The sequence below is a fragment of the Sinohyriopsis cumingii genome, chromosome 17 (genome assembly GCF_028554795.1).
Source record: "Sinohyriopsis cumingii isolate HCF-2022 chromosome 17, ASM2855479v2, whole genome shotgun sequence".
Lineage (NCBI taxonomy): Eukaryota > Metazoa > Mollusca > Bivalvia > Unionida > Unionidae > Sinohyriopsis > Sinohyriopsis cumingii.
Window position 1 is genome coordinate 93449714 of NC_142977.1, and position 7426 is coordinate 93457139.

Here is a 7426-nt window from a genome sequence, read left to right on the forward strand (position 1 = left end):
TCATGTCCATTTTCAGTCTTTTCCCTAAACTACTTTTCGCTACTTTTTCGTTGAGTTTCGTTTATATTGATTTTTTGTGCTCTTTTATTTTCAGAATCTATGCACTGCGGTTGAAGAATAGAAACTGTTCTTGTTAGTGAATTTAGTTATTCGATATACTGTTTAATACTGAATATTCGCCTATCGGATTTGAAAAGGTTACACCATCTAATTAGCACACACATTTATTGGAATATTTGAGAAGCAAGTTCTGGAAATGTCTCGAGAAATGGACAAAAAGTTATGTTTCAAAGATTTTGAATTGTACATGCTATATACCTAAAATTATCCACGGACCCACTCAGTTGGACAAACTCGTGTCTGATGAACAAACCATACCTGTAGAAATACCATCAGGTGAACATTTACACATACCCGGGTGATTAAGTGCTCCAATGGCCATTCACTTGTTACGAGATAGATGACATATATTCACACGAAATGTTACAATACAAATGAGCTATGGAAAGTACTACTGGCAAGAATATAACTCTATTATGCGATGTAATGAAACAAAGTTGATAACTAAAAATATGAGGAAAATATTATGAATTGAACACTACCCATCCCACCCTCAACACTGATCATTTTACAAGCTGCATTGAAATGTATGGTGAAATATCGGGAAGGGTGGTGATGATGTATTGCATCGTTTGGTTACATCTGCACCTTGTTGTGGTTTTATTCCTGCTAAAAGATATTTTTATTCTTATGATTACTGTCTCTGAATGAAGCACTGAAATACATTGTATACTAAATGATACAAGGGTCGCCACATTATATTAACCTAACATGGCCGCTATTTATTTATAAAGGGGTGTATATTCTCTTTCACGGTAATATTAAATTTAATGGAATGATTATGAATCACGTTTGCTCTATTATTATAAGTGAAGTCATCAAGTCAACTATAAATATACGACTGTCAATGGAGGCATGCAGATCTAGTGCTGTCCATCTTCGCTAGCCACAGGTCATCGATCTACTTTGTTCCATACTGATCAGGTGATGTTGAACGAAGTGGATTTACGACCCTCGGCTGTTGTTGTTATTTTGTCTTTATCGCCATTTTCAGCGGGGTTTTTTAGGCTATACATGGTGACCAGCATATATGATGGAAGAAGAACCAGGAAAAATCACGGAAAGCTACTGGCAAGCTTTCTCACATGCGCACGCTAGCCGAACACGAGACTCGAACCCATGCGGACAGAGATCCGATGCAGGTGATTTGTAAAGGCAGGCGTCTTGGCCTGCCACCTCGGGCCCCTACGACCCTTGGCTAGGAGAGCATTATAGCCTGCCACCTCGGGCCCCTACGACCCTTGGCTAGGAGAGTATTATAGCTAAACAAAACTTTAGAAATCCAAATGCTGTGGGTCCAGAACTTTGATGTAAGTTTCAGATATTTTTTTTAAAATTGTGTAGTACATATGTGAAGGACATTTTCGTAGTTCAAACTCACCTATAGTATTTAAATCTTTAATAAGGTATGTAAGGAGAAATTTGTTCGTAGCAAAGGAAAACTGACTGTTTAACCACCGAAATATTACATTTTTACAGGAATTTGTTGTTATATGATTTATGCAAATGTAAACTTCTTGTTTTTTTTTCTTCTTTTTTTTCTGCACTGTGATTGTATTTATAATTACTTTAGTTATAGCCGCCTTTGCTCAGTCAAAAATCCCAAATTAATTTTTTTATCACTTAAAATAGTTTCACCGAAAGTTTCCTTAAATAATTTTGTATCTGTGGCCCAATCAAACCCAGGAAATCTAGATACCTCGAGTCATGGCCATGTTTGTGAGGAGGGGAAGGGGTGCAATGTTAAGTTCAAGAATATTTCATAAATCTAAAAATTATGTCAAATATTTAAAGTTTTTTTCTCTATATTTCCAAACATATTTTAATTGTACATTCTTCTTAACGTCCACTCCACAATTCTTTTTTGTGTATCTTGTGAACTTGACAATTTTAAATCATTCCTCCTGGTACATTTATTCTATAATGAAAAGTGGATGTTGAATATCGTAATCTTGTCTACACATATTATTTGTATTAATACCACACACACACACACACACACACACACACACACACACATATATATATATATATATATATATATATATATATATATATATATATATATACACACACACACACCGTCTGTACTCGTTCACAAGTTTCGAGTCCAACTGCAAATTGAACAAACCTAGATCTGCCATCGCTCACCTAATGCACCAGCAGATCTGGATCCATGCGTTTGTTCAGAGTAATTAGAAGAACAAACATTATAGACCCTGATCTATCCGTGCATTATCATTAAACCTAGCTTTTATTTTTAAAGCATGCTGCAACAACTTGAGCTAAAAAAAGAAACGATTAGAAACGTAAAGTTTTTCAGAACGGGAAAAGTAAGTATATGCAGTAGCCAATACTACTCCTTGACACAATGACAATTACTCAAGGTTTTATGAACAACATGCAGACAGTTTCATGTTTTCCTTTTGTAATTGATGTTCAAAAGGTAGCAAAACTTCTGGCAAATATATTGCAAACAAATCCTACAGCTGGGAAAATGACACAGTTTGCATTTATGTTGAGAAAATACTTATAAAGGTGACATTTCAACGAGAATATTTTATTATGTAATATTATAATAATAGGAATATAGAGATTTCATTTCACCAATATACACATTAGTTATAGCTGCAGCATATACATTATTATAATTTGAAGTTGAAAATTATATCTTTTGTCGTTTAAAGTTGTAGAGTTTTAAGTACAGTGATCTTCATTATAACGCTGTTCAATGGAGCCACAAAAATGAATTAATTTACTTGCGGCTGCTTGTATTGGGTGCAGTATAGATGCTTCCCGATAAGGTTACTAGCAGATGATATTCTGCCCATTTTACCTGGTCGATGGGCAACCTGGCAGTTTCTCCTATATGCGACCATCAAAACTGACTATTCTGAACAAGGCACGCCGAGGCAAAATCAACTTATAAATTACAAATATAGATACCAAGAGAAAGCCTGATTTACGTTCTGTTTGTGTATGTTTTTTAACAGTACCTTGAGATTCAGTGAATGTATTGCAACTTCCAAACACTATATAATCTCAATGGTAAATCTGCAAGGATACCACAAATATGGCTGCTGATGACGTCATTCGGGAACTAGCTCACCTTTGCATATTATGTAATAGGTTACATGATTCCTTATAAATGGGACTTTGCTATACTGATACACTTTATAGTGAGGGAGATCCCTTATAAAAGGGACTTTGCTATACTGATACACTTTATAGTGAGGGAGATCCCTTATAAAAGGGACTTTGCTATACTGATACACTTTATAGTGAGGTACCACTGTACTGCTATTGTGATGATGTACCGTATTTACCCTTGTATAACACATGCTCAGCTACGACTAACATGCTTGGGTGTATGCCGTTTGCTCAAAACTGTAAGCAAATGAAAAGCATAAACAAAGATCTATAGGCATATTATGGGAAGAGAGATCTGGTCACTTGTAGGGCCAGCATTATATACAGCTAAAAACGGTACATTATCATTTTGTTGCACAAAAAATTAAATGATGAATTTCAAGGTTGTGACCTTCGCATGGTTATCCTCTCCATAAGCAGTGTATATTTTTATACTTTTTACAGACTTTGTATGTAATTGTTGTTCTCACGATGCCACATGTTGTATATATTCAGTACATTTATGTTGTAAGATACAAGTGTACTTTCAATATTTTATTCTTAGAGACCTTTAACATTTGTAATGAAAAGAACTTGGTGTCAAAAACGATAGAACTAATGAAGATGTTACGTGAAATCTATATGCGCTACTCTTTCATTGACAACCTGCTATTAGAATCATTAGTACCGATTACCACCATCTTGGCATATTTTGTTTTGGTTTTTAATCCTGCATAATTTGATGAATATTCTGAAACACTGGGCTTTTTTGGAGGAGGGAGGTATGAAGTAGAAACAGTTTCATTGGGTGAAAACTTTCAAAACAAGAGGAGAAATATTTCAGCCCGAAATCCAAACACAGGAAGCAAAAGATGGCACAACCGCACTTGGCATAAACTTGGATATAAGATTTGCAAAAATATTCAAGCAGTTATTAAGCAGGATGAACAGTACACATACTTAACCATATGCACGAGAAACCCAACAGAGGACTTCAAAGTCCATGAAGGGTAAATTCTGTCAACAATTTCAGAGAAAATGCAATGTATTCTTAAGAGTAGGTGTAATAAAAATCATAGCTGATAGCTGCCAGTGATCAATGTGTCTGTCATGATGAACAGCTTTAAGACACAATAGGAAAACGAACAACTATAAATAATCCAACAGTACTATTTGCCTTTTAATAGTGATTCAGCAATTTTATGATATATCAAGTATGCTTATATTCGGAATACTGAACGAATGATGATAATATTCACTCTAAAAAGTTTTGTTTAATAAAGGAACTGTTTCATTCTGATATTATCCTTTCTTAATGTCAAAATTATGTCTGAACAGAGAAATTTGTAGGAAGGACTTTCCTACAAAATAATTTTCTTCTTGAAGTTAATAGTTTTCACCTTGTAGATAAAGTTGCGTTGTTGTAGTTTAGGTTCAACCTTTGGTAATTGGACATAAATATACTATGTTCATCTTGAATGTGAAAGTTTGATTTCTGAATGAAAAAAAAATTTCAGTATCATGGATTGTTTTAACAGCATGCCGACACATTATGCCAATGAAATAAGAGCTAAGGGGAGGTAACTGCCTTTTCCAAAGGAAAGGCCTAGGCACCTGTCGCTCTACCATCAGGTCTCCTGCAGCTCTTTGTACATTTCAGTATAAAGGAATTATTTTTTGTAAAAAGTTAACTGATAACAAACACACTGAAAAATGACTTTTGTAAATCCAGAGAAAAACCAGTAACAATCCGAATATCTACTACCATTTCAAACTAAGTGCCATGCACCACCTTGTTGAACACACCAGATCTTAGAGAAAGAGAATGCCTGAGAGCCAATTAAAAATGGCACATACCTATCTACAGACAAGTCAATAAGCATTGCCATTACTAAACTGCTACTATATGGGAACATATGGTCGGCTTCATAGCAAGATTTTGACTAGAATGGGAACAGACCATCCCTGCATTACAAGGTGACTGTCCATATAATTTTTTCTGTAAGTTTTGGAAAAAGTATTGAACCTCAGAATGAACTGCAACTACTGTAATACATTTTTGTTTTTTTTTCCTTGGATGACATGGTCCATCTGAATCAGTAATGAACACAATCCAAATTAAAATGGCTGATATAATCATGCATCTCTTCATATTACAAAGGGGGCCCCGAGTGGCCGAGTGGTCTAAAGCGCTCTCCGTCACGGATCACTGCCATCTCACCCCCGTCTGTGTGGGTTCGAGTCTCGGGCTCGGCTAATGTGGACATGTGAGAAAGCTTGCCGGTAGCTTCTCGTGGGTCGGTGGTTCTTTCCGGGGTTTTCCCGGGTTCTTCCTCCACCATTAATACTGGCCGCCATGTATAGCCTATCTTGTGCTGAAAAATGGCATTAAACCCTATAACAACAACAACAACATCATATTACAAAAATGTCAGGTCTAAAGGTGATTCAACATATTTTATTTGAGAATCTAATCAAGAAAAGATGTTTTATTTTATTCCCAGAATATTAATTTAAACAAGAGGCCTATATGGCTGAGTTTCCTTTGCCAAGTTAACATGAATGCAAATTCATATAAGTACTAAAACTATCAAGGGGAGACAACACAGTTACTATATATATATATATATATATATATATATATATATATATATATATATATATATATGGCCTCTGGAGTGTCAGATAGAAGATCATCTCATTAATATGTTTAAATGTTGCCCGTAACTGAACTTATCCCAGATCACAATGATGCAACTTTACAAATCAAATCGGATCAGAAAGAGGGTCTCCACATTGTGCACAACCTCAGCTGATCAGATACAAGTCACCTGATTACTACGTGTGGATGTCACATGGAATCAGTCTCTTCAAAAATCTTAATGATATCAGCCTACATTTAAAATCTTATCAGAAATATAGTCTCAAAGAGTGTTAAGATGCAGAGTCCGATGTAAGATCACCTCATTAATCTGCATGGCTATTGCTCATAATTAAACCTATCTGAAGTCTTGATGAGATAAGCTTACAATTTAATCTGATAAGCCTCTAGAGGGTTGATAAAAAGTGCTGATGGACAGTTTTGTTTTTGTATCTATATGCCTGTGAAGATATGGTGGCAAAGTGGTCATGATGCTGCATTTGTGACCACTATCAGTTCAACCTGGATCAGTTTACTTGGTGTCTTTGGGCATGGCACTTTCCTCAACATACCCTAGTATGGTATAACTTTCAATGTGTTAGTATGCTGTAAAACACCAAAACCCACTTTTAAAAAATGTGAAATAATTAAAAATATTCCTACTGTTGTAAAATCATGGAGTTTCACTGATACAAGGTTTGTCACAGATTTATTGAAGTAGCATATAATTTAATCTGACTTTATTACAGAGAATGGAATTGTCATATAATTGTATTATGTTGTAGTAATTAGACTAATAAAAATGCTTTCCCACTGAATTCTTTTCTTTTAAGTGTTCTATCAAACTGTACACTAATTTTAACTGTTGACTGAAAGAAAAATCAATGATATTTGACCAAGACAAAAATGCATTACAATGTTCAATATGGTCTCTTAGACAGCCATACTGCATACCAGAATGTTTCACTTGTATAATTTTATTTTTTTAAAAAGAGTAAGTTACAATACATGTTTTGGGATAAACTGTATGGTTGCTGAGAAATGATTTTACCAAGTGAATTTTGCTAATATTTTGCAATATAGCATGTTAATCGGATCAATGTCTCATCTACTGGGACTAAGATTCTCTCCATCACTCTCTCTTCTCTCTCAGCACTGGTCTGCTGCCATTTTATGCTTTCAAAATGACACTTAGCTTTCATTAGCATGACAAAGTCAAACATGATTACCATGAACAGCACAGTATACACCCCCACAATGTTTAACAGACCTTTATGTAAATAACTTTTTGTCCGAAACTACTTTTCTTCTTGAAAGACCATGACTTTCAACCCAATATCAAAAGCCTTAAGTCACCCATAAAGTTTGCCAAAACCATTTTTCTTTATTCACTTGGTGACCCTGACCTTTCAAGCCCAAAAATCAATAGGCTTACTTCTTACCCAACATATAAGTCAATGACTAACTTTTATGAAGGTACATCGTCAAGAACTGGAATTTTGTGCTGAAACCATCTGTCTTCTTTCAGTAATAGTA

At 35.0% G+C, this 7426-nt stretch overlaps 1 protein-coding gene across 2 annotated transcripts in view; it reads left to right on the forward strand.

Moving 5' to 3' along the window:
- Positions 1–6708, forward strand: part of LOC149779438 (excitatory amino acid transporter 1-like) — an 86160-nt gene extending 79452 nt beyond the window's left edge. For both annotated transcript variants that reach the window (XM_089940102.1, XM_089940101.1), the window contains exon 9: positions 95–6708. The gene's annotated coding sequence lies outside the window, so the exon portion shown is untranslated. The remainder of the gene's footprint in view (positions 1–94) is intronic.
- Positions 6709–7426: the final 718 nt, after the last annotated feature.